The sequence below is a fragment of the Canis lupus genome, chromosome 7, assembly GCF_048164855.1.
Source record: "Canis lupus baileyi chromosome 7, mCanLup2.hap1, whole genome shotgun sequence".
Lineage (NCBI taxonomy): Eukaryota > Metazoa > Chordata > Mammalia > Carnivora > Canidae > Canis > Canis lupus.
Genome location: NC_132844.1, coordinates 54,285,737 through 54,300,107, shown reverse-complemented (window position 1 = coordinate 54,300,107; position 14,371 = coordinate 54,285,737). Strand labels below are relative to the sequence as shown.

At 36.4% G+C, this 14,371-nt stretch overlaps 1 long non-coding RNA gene across 2 annotated transcripts in view; it reads left to right on the top strand.

Moving 5' to 3' along the window:
- Positions 1–14,371, top strand: part of LOC140636317 (uncharacterized) — a 118,527-nt gene that overhangs the window by 68,079 nt on the left and 36,077 nt on the right. For both annotated transcript variants that reach the window (XR_012033593.1, XR_012033594.1), the window contains exon 5: positions 616–676. This is a non-coding gene — a long non-coding RNA (uncharacterized lncRNA). The remainder of the gene's footprint in view (positions 1–615; positions 677–14,371) is intronic.

The window sequence follows — 14,371 nt, the reverse complement described above, 5'->3', positions numbered from 1 at the left end:
CTCAGTGAGCTGTCCACAAGGGTAAATATGTTACATATATTAGGTGGGTTCTGTTAGGGTGTAGCATTTGTAGCGTAGAAAGGTGGATATAGGGGCTCCTGTGTGACTCAGTTGGTTAGGCACCTGCCTTGGGCTCAGGTCATGATCCCAGGGTCCCAGGATTGAGTCCCACCTCAGGCTTCCTGCTCAGTGGAAAGCCTGCTTCTCCCTCTCCCTCTGCTGCTCCCCTACTTGTTCTCTCTCTCTCTCTCTCTCTCTCTCTCTCATAAATAAATTAAAAATCTTTAAAAAAAAAAAAGGAAGAAAAAAGGTGGATGTATTCACTTATGTCTTGTTACAGTGATGAGCATCACCTTTGCCTTCTGTAACCAGGAAGTTATGTAAGCACAGCTTTGGGGGAATTCCTAAAGTCTTTTGGGCATATTTCTTCTCACACTCCCTTTAGCTATACACTCTCTACAGATTTGTGAGTTTGCCCATACACTAGCTTGAAAATTTGTGTGTAAGTCAATGAACTAGACCTATGTAAATCAGCTACATTCTTCTCCTTGAGAATCTAGTGAACGCTCTGTGATGGGGGACCATCTGAACTCACAAGAAAAATCTCTTGTTCAGTTCCAGAAAGTCACTGTCATCCTGAAGTCCATCCACAAATCTAAGGATCCTTGAAACTCAGGTGAGAAACCATGCAAATGAGTGAGTAAAATCTTGCAACCCTTATTTCTACATCATCTCTCCCCACTCACTCAAAACACTTGGCCAATTTCCACAGTTCAAACTTCAGACTCTCCTTGTCCATTCCTTTTGTCTTCCTTCCTCCTCACATGACCTAAAACAAGGAGAAACTTGGCACCTCCTTCACCAGGTTGCCAACCCATATACATTCACATACTAATGCATCCAACACAACTGCCAGAAGACTCAGTCACATGGTGTTACCTAATCACAGCAACCACTCTTAGAATTACAGCACACAACATGAACCTTTCCCAGCACCTGTGTACACAGCATCAGGTTATTCATGGCATAGACAAATCGAGGAAAAGGGGCTTCCGGGATTGCTATTTCATTTTCAATATTTGTGCTTTGTGATTGACATAATCTACCTTTTTAACATCAGCAGCACAACTGTTAAGTTATTCAATGGCACCTCAGCTTTACAGACATCCTTTCTCTTCAGACAGTGATTGTATCAGCCAAGCAGTTAGTGGAGCTCAGCATTGCGGAGAAGCACGTGGGGGCTAAACCTCCAATGCGGCAGATAAAATTAGGCACTGAAAAAGCAGACACCACCATTTAAGCTCTGTGTGTGAGCCCATTAAACTCATCCAGTTTATGAGGTTCATTCCTGCAGTGACTAAAAAATAAAATATGCATTTTTAGGAGGATAATAAACTTTTTCAAGTTCCCAGGGCAACATTTATTGCACTGGAACAGTCTTTTTACAAAATGGCATTTTAATGGCCCCAAAAGTTTTGCACATGGGATAAAACTTTTACATATTCCCCTATGGTCTGGAAAATAAAACACCATATCAATGAAAATCTCTAGATAAGTTCTAGTGTCTGTAAATGTGACTAAAAGTTAGGACTATATTACTGATTGCTTTATGAGACAGTTAAGTGAAGTTTAATTAGCCATCACTAACTCTACAATGATATACGTTAACATTACACAAATGCACACACACACACACACACAGAGAGAGATTCTCAAATATTTCTGAATACTACACACATATTTAAAAAGTATATTTTAAATGTACAGAGCCAATAAAGAACAAGACTAGCATTTTATTTTTTAAACACTATTTTATTTTGAAATGAAACTAGTTCATTTTAGAACACATGGAAAAGTTTCATTTTTTTAGTGGCTTCAAAGCTTCCTATAATATGGGTGTAGCACAGCATATTTAACTAGTTTACTTTCACTGATAGACCACTAGATATTTTTAGTATTTGGCTACTACAAACAATATAACATGAAATTTTGTTGATTATCTTTGAACATGCACTTTTAGACATAGGTACAAGTATACTCATAAGATAAATTCTCAGATGTGGAACTATTTGGTCAAAATGATTTTAATTTTCAAGTCTATCCCAAAATTGCCCTTGAGAGAGGACACAGCAATGTATCACTCCAGCAATAATATATGTGAGTAGCTATTTCTTCACTCTTTATATTCAGTGTATTATCAAACATTTTGGTGTCTATCAGTACATCAGATGAAAAAATGATATTTTACAAAGCTTTAACTTCCTCTCATTAAATAATGAGCTTGAGCACCTTTTGCTTTATATATATGTATTTTTTTATTGATTTGGGGAGCTTTTATATATTAAAGAAACTGGCCCATAGATTTCAAATATGTTGCAATTTTTCCCTACTTTGCAATTTGTATTTTGACTTGTCTATTTTTTTAACAGAAAGGTGTTATGGTTTCTATATTTAAATTTAAATTCTTTTCTTATAAAGCCTCTGGGACTTTGGTCCTCTTAGAAAGGAATTTTAATTTGAGGTGAATATTAAAACCAAAACCAAAAATAAAAAGCCTCTCCTGTATTTCTGAAAGATAAGAATGTCTTTACATTTACATAAAGTGTCTCAATAGCAAAACCTTTAATTTACTTAAATCATTAGTATTCTGTGAGTACTCTTCATAGAGGTGGTGGATGTTGATAAATATAAATGACAACTTTTTTAAAGATTTATTTATTTTTAGAGAGAGAGAGAGAGAGAAAGCAGGATGAGGGGCAGAGGGAGGAGAGAAGCTGACTCCCTGCTGAGTGTGGAGCTGGATGCAGGTTTGATCCCAGGACCCTGAGATAAAAACCTGAGCCAAAATCAAGAGACCAACATTCAACTGACAGAGCCACCAATGCACCCCAAATGATAACTTTTTAATATAATTGTTCGTAAGACTGAGTCCAAATTAAAACTTTGCAGTGGAACAACAGATTCATTATTCTAAGCCCCAGGACAAATATCCTGTTCCTTTCCCATTATCGGTGGGAAGTCTTTAGAGACATTTTAATCAAGAACTGTAGGTAAGAGTTCAAGTTTTACATCTGAATCCACAGAAATGAATGTTCTTTCTGGAAGTTCTAGTAACAAACTCTTTCTCTAATCATCAATTGAATGATAAAAGTACATTCACATGTCTGAATTAACTCAATCAACAAAATTTTATGATCAGCTACTATGTACCAGGTTCTATCTAGGAACTTGGGATACAGAAATTAATAAAAAGATCAAGATTCCTATCCTCATGGAATCAGGAATAAGAGTATTAATGAAAATTTCTGCTAATTAAATAGAGTTATGAAGAAAAATGAAGGTAAGATAATTACATTTTCAAGTAATTCAAGAAAGAATTGCTCTTCTCAAAGAAAAATCTTTTATATTCCTAAAATTCTAAATTCCTCATTTCTTTATGGGCTGTATTGGCAATGGATCTCTGATTATCCATAGATTCAAAGTATGCAATGTATGTTGAAAAAAGTGAATCTTTTTGGGTCTTTCCTAGCTCAAGATTTTGAGAACTATTCAGAACAGTTGGAAGCTGGTAATCAGCCTTTTACTCCTGTTTTTTGAAATACTAAAGTAACTTGCATATGAAGCAGCAATAGAAAATAAATCTGTGGTACTACACTCGGCACAGTGCTGGACACACAGAGCTACTCTGCCCATACACAGAGATCACTCCGTTGAGTGAGGGGAAATAAAGCCGTATTTCCCATTCAGTCTCAAGACAGAAATCTTTGATCAAGTGACCCACATCTCTAGAGAACAGCTTCTTACAGCCTTATTTAGGCCTTGGTGTGGATTTGCAAATTAACTGGAAAGACCATTAGAAAACATTTCTGTTTAAAGTGCTAAATGGGCTGCAACTTTCAAAACTACCCGGCCTGCCAAATTGTGATTTAAAGTGAAATTGGCATGAGCAGACATTTCCACATCAGCCTGTAGCACATCTGGTCCAGACCAAACAAACAGAAGATTTATTCTGTCAGGGAGATCATTTAGCATTCCTTTTCATGCTTCAGAAGGAGCCTGTACCTGTCACTCACCAAAGCGCTAGGCTTTTGGTGGCTAGGCTCTGTTGCTCTCCCGGACTAGCCTTGATCTAACACTTCTAAGGAGGCTCATGTGCACCGCTCCACCTGGGAGCCCAGTACCCATGCCAAGTTCATTTCCATAGTCTTATAGAAACCTCCTGGAGGATTTCAAACATCTGCTCATAAGTAAAGAAACATTGTCTTGAGCTCTAACAATAATATAAAGGGCAACTGAACCTTCTTTTGCAAATAAAGCAGAGCTGATAAATGATCTTATTTCACAGGACTGGGGGCAAGTTTCTTTGTGTCTTTCTGAATTCAAATCCTTAAAACGAATATCGTCAATCATGGGAAAAATTTAATGTATCCAGAGTTTTACCATTAACTGCACTGGTATAGAGTCAAAACTAAAAAATAAATCCAAAAACAAAAACAAAAAAGAAACAAACAAACAAACAACAAAACAACCACATCATCTCGCTGAAACTAAATGGACATATTTATAAAAATTGTGTCATTATTCCTAATATGTATTGTTATTCTCCCTGTCTCTCTGACTGTAGCCTCAGAGCCAAGTCTAACACTCTTGCTGTGTGAGCCACACAGCCACTTTCTTCTCTGGAATGTTAATCTGCTCCTGTTGGGAGTCAGCAACCCCAGGAGGATCATTTCCTGGCTTGTCTCATCAGAAATACTATTCTTTCTTTCTCACCCCTGGAGTACTAGGAATACTCAGAAGGGATAGATGTACCACCATTGAGAGTCCCGTGATTCCCTTATGATGTTAGCTTATGTGAATATGAAATATTTGGTTTCAACCTAAACACAAACTGGAAAAGGAAGTGGCAAATATTTTGCTGGGTACATGTCCTTTCTGATTTCTAGTTAAAATGTACCTCTGTTTCTTCTTTTGAGAAATACATGGGTTAGGCAAAATGTCCCCAAATGTCCTTCTAGTTGTAACATAATTATTATGAATTCCTTGTGGTTCTTTTATCCCTGAGGAATTCACTTAATTCATAAACACCATTACTTTGCTTTCATACTGACATGTGAATCTAGATCTAGGCAAACACAGGTGAGTTTATCACATAAACATAGAAAAGGTGTTTGCCTTACCTAAAATACAACAACAGTAAATATTTTTTAAAAATCTAGAGTTTCTAAGATAATTTTAAAAGTGCTCATCAGAGAAGGCATATCCTTTATACAAATATTTTCATCCTGTTGGTTTGTTACAGTACCAAGATAGTATGAAGAGTGAATTACATCTATACTTGCTTCACGTCTGTCTCTCCTACTGAGTCATTAATAAACATGACACCATAGTACTGCATTGTTAATACCCAGCTAGGTCTATGGAACTCAGAAAGCACTCTTCTCAAATTCACACAGAACATTCTTAAATAAGTTACATTCTAGATACCACATTTGCCAATGAAAAATGTATATCTATACCAAAATCCAGCTTCTTCTGAAGAAAACAACAAAATTAGTCTTCTATAACAACAAAACTAGTTTCAACCAATCTTGAAATATATTGTGATATGAAAATGCTGGCGATTTCTCAGCATATCTGAACATTTTATCCACTTGGAAACTGCCAAGTGGGGGAAAAAGTATATGATATTCAGTGCCCATATAATTCATTTTAGTTGGATCTATTTATATTCTCATTCTTGTATTCTTATTTGAAGGTATGAAATTAACATTATAAATAGCATGTTTCTATACTTTCATCACAATAAATTAGAGTAACATATAGGAAACAAAGATTTCATCTTTCCATAGCAAATCTGAAAGATAACACTTTTAATTAAATAAAGGATAACACTTTTAATTAAAAATAGCTAATATTATAAGTAATAACTATCTAAAGGGAACCAGCTTATGAATAAAAGGAATTAGAAAGTTACTTTATTTTTCCAGTTTATATTCTTGTAAAGACTGCATGTAGAGACAAAGAAGGGATGCTCAAAGCAGACAAGAAATAACTTCATTTTAATAGGATACTGGACTGGTGAATGGGTTGAAGAGAAAAAAAGTCTATCTATAAAATATAAAATTTCAATCATGTAAAAACACATGGGAAATTCATAAACTCTGGGTCAATGAGATCATGCAATGTCTTCTCAATGCTGGCATTCTAACCAAGTATCACTAATCAATACCAGTCTAACCAGGTATAACCAATCAATCACATCATGAGCTAAGAAATAAAGAAACAAGAAAAAGTAACCAGTCTTGGTCATCAAAATAATAAGCCATGTATATAAAAGAAAAAAGCAACAGAGACAAAATATGGTCAGAATATATGAGAAGAAACTATACTTGAAGATAAATTCAATTTTGTTAAGTAGGAACTTTCAGAATGGGGTATTTTGAAACTTTTAAGAACATACTTGTAAACTTATTGTGTTATTTTGAGTTTAGAGTTCTAAATTTTTAACACATTCTGTTTGTATCTAATTACCTTATAATCAATCCTCATTTTTCACAGATCCCATATTTACAAATTTGCCTATTAGCTAAAATTTATTTGTAACCCCCTAGATCAGTCAGTACTCACAGCTGCTTTCATGGTCATTTGCAAACATACACATGGTGACAAAAATTTTAAATCTTCCATTTCACACCCAACCTGCCTTCTTGTTTTAGCATTTAGACTGTAAACAAGGGTCCTATTGATAGTATATTTACTGCTACATTTTTTGCATTTTTGTGCTTCTTGTTGGGGATTTAACTATTTATTTATGGTTTTATTTATTTATTTGAGAGAGAGTGAGAGCATGAGCAGAGGGAAGGAGAAGCAGACTCCTTGCTGAGCAGGCAGCCCTACAAGGGGCTTGATCCCAGGACCCTGAGATCATAACCTGAGCCAAAGGCAGATGCTTAACCAACAGCCACCCAGGTGTCCAAGGTGATTTCACTGTTTTAAATGGCCCTCAAATAGTGTCTAATGTTCCTAAGCACAAGGAGCCTGTGATATTCCTCATGGAAAAAACATATATATGAGATGAACTTCATTCAGACATGAGCTATGGTACTATTGGCCATATTTAGTACTACTAAATCAACAATAGATATTATATAAAATGTCTTTAAATAGAAATACATAAAACAAGGTTTTATATTGATCAGTTAACCAAAATGTGAACAGAGGCTCACAGGAACCTAACCTTGTTATTTCCCCTAGGAGCAATGGTTCAGTATTTGCTACTATAGCAACTGTGGTGACTTCATGGAAAATAATTACTGCGAATAACGAGATTTGATTGTATACATATGTATGCATGTGCGTATATATGTATATTTGTGTGTGTGTGTGTGGGTGTGTGTGTAGGTTCTTCCTTTAAAATAAAACCAATCGAGAAGTTACCACAATTGAAAACCCCTTAAAATGTCTACTAACTGAGAAAATATTGTAGGGAAAAAGCAAAAATAACACTGGGTTTTGATTGTGTGTAATATTTTTAGCCATTGAAATTTCCATAAGGAGTTTTAGCACATGCAGTTAATTTGCATGAGAGGCAGCTGGAGCATATTGGCTCTTTCAAAGCCATTATGATTTATCAGCTCAATAATGCATGAGCTTAGACAAAGTTATACAACCGTCTGTATTTTTAACAAGGTGATGGAGTAAGAAATTTGCTAAAACAGCCATTCCAGACCCAGGTGACTAAAAGGAGGTTAGATCACTTACACAAACTGGAACACAATTTTATCAGTCCTGTTCTATTTGGGTCTCAGACTTTTTTTTTTCTTGAAAATAATATTTTGTTTAGAGAAAGTGCCAGACTGACAGTCTGAGACACTGAAGTCAAATATTCATATATGCTATTAGTATAACATAGAAAGAGTTGATTAAAATCCCCACTAGAGTGACCTATGGAATTAGATTCATCCTGTACCAGGCATCATCTGAGAAAGAATAAACAATTTCTTTCTGTTTGTTTGATAAAATGTATGACATTTATTTATTAAACCTTAAATCTCATTTGGCAAAAATAGCTTGTTGGAAATGCCTCTTTATGATTTATTTTAACTTTTATAATATTTTATTTATTTATTTATTTATTTATTTATTTATTTGAGAAACAGAGAGAGCACACACAAGAGCAAAAACAGGGCAAGGGTGAGGGGTAGAAGCAGAGAAAGAGAGAGAAGTAGACATCCCGCTAAGCAGGGAACCCAATGTGGGGCTTGATCCTAGGACCCAAGATCATGATCTAGCTTAACTAACTGAGCCACCTCGGTGCCCAGGACATGTCTTTTTTTTTAAGTGAAGTTCATGTCTCATGTTAAGTTTTGATAACCGTGTAGCCAAACACCCCTGAGAAGCTATTGCTATAGTAGAGGTATGAGCTACAAGAATTTGACATAGGCACTCTGAAGTCAATAGCAGCAACATGGAAAATCTAGAGGATACTATGAATTCAAAATATTGTGAATGAAAAATTAATTGATAAGACAATATTTAATGACCACTGGTATAAAAAAGAGAGATGAATTATTTGAAGATTCCAAGTTTTTATACCTAGGTTAATAGAATAGCTGTATTTGTTTTAGAGCTGGTATAAAAGCATGAATTTATCCTTTAGAACTCATTTTAGGCAATCACATCTAGACTATAAGCTTTAATATTTAATACACTAATTTTGCAAGATAGCAAATGCCTATCTTGTTCTAGACACTCCTATCCCCTTTTCTCTGATAATATAGGAAAAAAGGGAAATAAGAGATGAATGTTACAAGAAACATATAGACCCCATCCTCCTTTCTCCTGGGACATCTTGGATTGGCAGGCTATGGTCCCATAGCCTCACCAAGTACGCTGATTGTAGACTTAAGATTTACAGTAGATCTCTCAATATAAAAGGCCACTGAAATGTGAAAATCAATCAAGCAGGGTGCCTGGGTGGCTCAGTCAGTCTGGGATCGAGTCCTGCATCCGGACCCAATCCCTATTCCAAGGGGAGCCTGTTTCTTCCTCTCCCTCTGTCTGCCACTCCCTGCACCACCACTACCACCACCAAGCCCCTGTTTGTGCTCTCTCTCTCTCTTTCTATCAAATAAATAAACTCATACAAAAAAAAAAAAATCAACCAAGCATCCAGTTATAAAGTTACTCTCTTCCATTTGGGTTAATCTTACTCTGAATACCAAATCAGGTGACTGACAGGGAAACCCGAAATTACTTACCACATTGCAGCCACAAGACTAACCGGAGAAAACTTCCTCCTTGCAAAGGCAGCCACACTGTCAGAGTTTAGAGTTAGTAAGGTATAGTTACCTATAACTTTGTGACTATAACCTCCCATTTCATAGCTGGGAAGCCTGAGGCTCAGAGTTGCAAACTGAATTAGTGCAGGAATGAAAACAGGAACCACATTCTCTAAGTAATACATTCTCAAAGTTAAGTGCTCAACTATTCTCTAGACCAGCAGCTCTCAAACTCCTCTGCACATCAGAATCACCTGGAGGGCTTATTAAAACACAGACTTCTGGCTCCATCCCTAGACCTACTCATCCCATAGGCCTGAGATGGGACCAGAGAAGTTGTATTTTGATGAGTTCCCTGGTGATGCCAACACTGCTGGTCTGCAGAGTGTACTTTAAGAACCACTCCCACTCCAACAAATTTCCTCTCAAGAAAAACTAGACCCTGCCCTGAAATGCCCAAGTACAATGCTTCAAAAAGAACATATAATCTGAGATACTGGAATAGGAGGGGCCTATAATCTCATAGCTAGAACAATTCTATCTATTCAGAAACCAAAGTGTACTTCACGATACAGGTATGATATGGCTATTCTGAAATGATTGCTAAGAGCTAGAGATCATTTTCTTTCCATACCAATGCTAAAATTTCTTGGACTTTGAGCAAACTGTATCATTAGGATTTGTCCAAATGCAAATAAAGGAAACATCATTTAGCTGCCTTTTTTTCTCCCAAAATTAAAATAATATTACAACAATTATATTATCCAAAGTCTAGGCATAGAAGTTAGCAAAGAGATATATACACAGAAAACATCATCAATAGATAAGAGAGATGAAGGAGGAGTAAATAGTATGTAGGTAGAAGCGTCCACATGGACACTGAACATTCTCAGGATGTTATCCAGATTTTTGACTTTAGTGTAGAGGAAATTAAGCATCAGAGTTGTCAGTGATATTGGGGAATAATTAACTTAGCAAAGAGACAAAGGAGGTGCTATACTTGAATAAGAAAAGCCTCAGGAGAGCAGGTTTTGAGATATCAGAAGAAATTCATGGTCTCCAGGCTGGAAACCAATAACCAGTCTCTTCTCTGGACTATGATGTCTATGCTTTGTGCAAGAATGAGGTTTCCCCTCAGATTTCCAAGAAGGCACAGCTTTGTTTAGGATCCAACAGTGGAAAGAATGTGGTAAATAACTATCTTATTCTAAATCTATGAAGAACCTGGGCATGTAGGATCAAGTTTTCAAAAAGAACAATTAAATAGTGAGTCCTTCTTAAAAAGTGAGACTGAATAGGATTTGGCAATAATAACTCAGTGATTGGACCTTTTTAGGTCTTGGAGCTCTTTTATTTCTGAAAATGTAATACAGACTTCTAGTTTTCTGACCACATGCCATATATTTCTAACCATCTCAATTCTTCTGTCTCATCATACCTGATATTTTATGTGGTTAATATCTCAAACTTTTTTTGTTTGTTTGATCAGCTTTCTGCAGTCTTGTATCATTTTATTTTTGGGTTAGGATCCGTTGCTTCTAATGCTTGCCAAATTTCTCAACTCCATTCTCCTTTATTATTCCAACAATCCATTCCTAGATAGATTCTACTGACTGCCTCTCTAGTTTCTCTGTTGGGAGGGTTAATTTTTCTGAGTACTACTGGAGAATAATCATCACATATAAATCCATGGTCTCCAAAGCAGTTGGGTCCTTGCCACTGCCTAGGAAGATTTCTACATGTTCTTATTTTTTTTTATTTATTCATGAGACACACACACACACACACACACACACACACAGAGGCAGAGACACAGGCAGAGGGAGAAGCAGGCTCCATGCAGGGAGCCCAATGTGGGACTTGATCCAGGGTCTCCAGGATCATGCCCTGGGCCGAAGTTGGTGCTAACCGCTGAGCCACTGGGGCTGCCCTACTGGTTCTTAAAGTAGTGCGTCACTAATTCCCCACAGCCTAATTTTGAAATCTTCCCTGTTCTCCACAGGGCTCCTATCCATCTGCCTCCCTTTCACTCTCAACATTACTGAGCAAACAAACAAAAGACAAAACCCAACAATACTACCACCACCCCAAACCTCATCAACAATAGCAACAATAACAAGGTAGGGGAGTTTCCAGTAATTAATTATTATTTTAGAGTTCTATTTGACATACAACATTGTATGTGTTTACCTATTGATCTGATTGCCATTGTAATATTAGCTAGCACTTCTATCCCATCACATAATCATCATTCCTTCTGGTGTTGGGAACAGTTAAGATCTAGTCTCTTAGCAAATTTGACATTTATAATACAGTTTTGTTATATCTGTACTATATATATCTATACTATATTCTAGTACAGAATACCTAGTACTCTGTATTAGGTCTCTGGGACTTACTTACCTCCTAGTTGCAAGCATATACTCTTAAGCAGCCTCTCCCATTCCTCCACATCCCACTGCCAACCACCCCCCAAACCCTGGGAGTTACAGTTATCTTTCTTCATCTTCTGAAATAGTGGAAAATAAGTATCTTCCTGAGACTGACCCCCTCCTGAGCATTCTAGCTCTCAACCATTCCCATCTTTTCAGGTATTTGATTCACCTATTACCTTATTTTTGAGTCTCCAGTTTTTTTTCTCTATTGCCTCTTTTGAATCAGTCTTTAAAATATGCTCAATTTTCTTCAATTTTCAAAAAGAAAAGATACCCTTCCACAACCTATGATCTTCTCTAACTCCCACTCACTTTTCCTCCCTTCCGCTCCTCATAATGTATTTCAGCTGTGTTTGCCATCTTTAATTTCCGATCTTTTCAGTTACTTCTCAACCTGCTCTTCTCTCTGAAATGCTACTGAAATGGATCTGGCCAAGGTCATCAACAAACTTTTCATGACTGCATTCTTTAGGAATTTTTCACTTTTACTTCTTTTGTTTTACTGCAGGATTTTATGTTATTGAACAAGGAGAGCCTCAGAGAAGCATGAAAATGGACAATTCCAGGCAAGGGATTATGGCATAAATATGAGCCTGTGTCATGGAATTAAAGGAGACAGTGAAAAGATATTTTGGGCCGAGCACAAGCTTTCCATAGAATAAAGGGAATGGGGAGGAAAGTACGTTGGTATTAGATTATTGGAAGAGCTCCTTGAATCCCATGCCAGGGAATCCAGACGGCTTTCCACTGTGACCAAGGATTCTTTTGTCAAACTTTTGGAAAAGAGAACAATGTAAGATATGAGATGTCCATTATCATTTATCTGTCACTGAGTTTCAAATGAGGTGACTCAGGCTTACTTATGCTTATGGCCTAAGTCATGGGCACTTTAGCTAAGGGAAAAATAAGGAATTACTTTTGCTTTGAGTTTGAGGCCGGGCAAAAATTTCCGTGAAATCGAGGAAGGCAGTTGGAGTTACAGGACAAGCCCTGCCGGAAGGATAGCACAGACATGCAGACGACGGAGTTATTCCTGGAGAAGTGAGTGCTGAGGAATTCATCAAGATCTCTGTTGAGACAAGCCAAGCAAGCCATTCTCAAGATAGTCCCTTCCTTCCTTTCAATTTGCCTTTTCTTTCTTTCTTTCTTTCTTTCTTTCTTTCTTTCTTTCTTTCTTTCTTTCTTTCTTCTTTCTTTCTTTCTTTCTTTTCTTTCTTTCTTTTCTTTCTTCTTTCTTTTCTTTCTTTCTTTTTTTTCACTCAGAGAATTCCTTGCAGTACATTTGCACAGAGTTCCATTTTATCTTACATTTAAAACTGTTGTCATTCATAGATGATACCATTTTTGTTACACTGATAGGTCCTTTAGTGACTGGTGGGTAAGGCACATTTTTTCCTTTTGACAGTTGGCTTGCAATTTTTTTTTTCTGTATATGCTGAATTGCTTTCTTGCTCTTACAAATATATTCAACATCACAGTTCTGCCACATGACAGACAGAGAAGGCCCTGGCAGATTCCAACTTCAGGAAGAAATTATGTCTGTTTCTATAGTACTATCAAAAGATCCATGTATGTATGTCAGGAGATACCTTTGCATTCACAGTGCACTTCCATGAAATGAAAGGCATACAATGTGAAATTCTTTGATTTTATTTTAACCAATTGGATCATTGTGTTTTAAATTAGTTGTTAAAGAGTTGATCGTTTAGAAACTGGATACTGTGTGCTTTTTATATGATTTCATACACATGTTTTAAAGTACAGTGTAAGAGTTGATGCTTGAATTTGATGTGTTTCTTGTGAAGTTTGGGATCTATAAACAGACAGTTATATAGTTCTAAGTATTAATGACCAAATATCAAGGTTCTGATGATGTAGATATAGAAGTAGATAAAAACTAGAATGTTTGAAATGGTCTATACAGTCTGCAACAGTTTCTAATAGATTTTTGTTGCATTCTACCCACAGATACTGATCCTCCTTCGGTAATGTGTGGTACCTTCAATTAGAATTCACGATTACTCTATGACAGTACACTAGATTTGTCACTGTCTTTCTGGAAATGTTGTATTTGTTAAAGTCTTTCAATGTTCATTCTGAGAAACTTTGCCCAGTGTATCATGTATATATAATATACATAATATTATATTCAGCATCTACTTAATATCCTTCAGATGTCAATTACTGAAGGTTTTTTGAGAGTAGGGACTAGGCCTTTCTGAACATCTCGCCTCTGCACCAGATGTTGTGCTTTCTACATAAGTGGTTATACAATTGTTTTTTGCATTGAGGTATTCTATTGATAGACCCTCAATTACCTGTAAGACCACCAAATCTTGTGGGTCAAATAGCTGAGTTTATTAAATTTACTGTAGCATGGGGAAACACTGTTTTTGGTAGTGTTTGGTAGAATCCTAATTGCCTCCCAAAAGAAGGAAGTAATTGAAGAGCTTTTGTAAAATTTGGGGGCCTGGGGTCAAATGATTGAACATGGGTCTTTCCAGAGGTCACAGTTTGGACAGGGCAAAGTTTGTGACAAAATAGGCAAGGCTCAATGAGTTGATTGCTTTTAGTACATGTGAGAAACATATTGTCCTATGTAGATAGCAATTTTCCTAGAGAAGCCCGTGTTTGAACAAATTAGTGTACAAG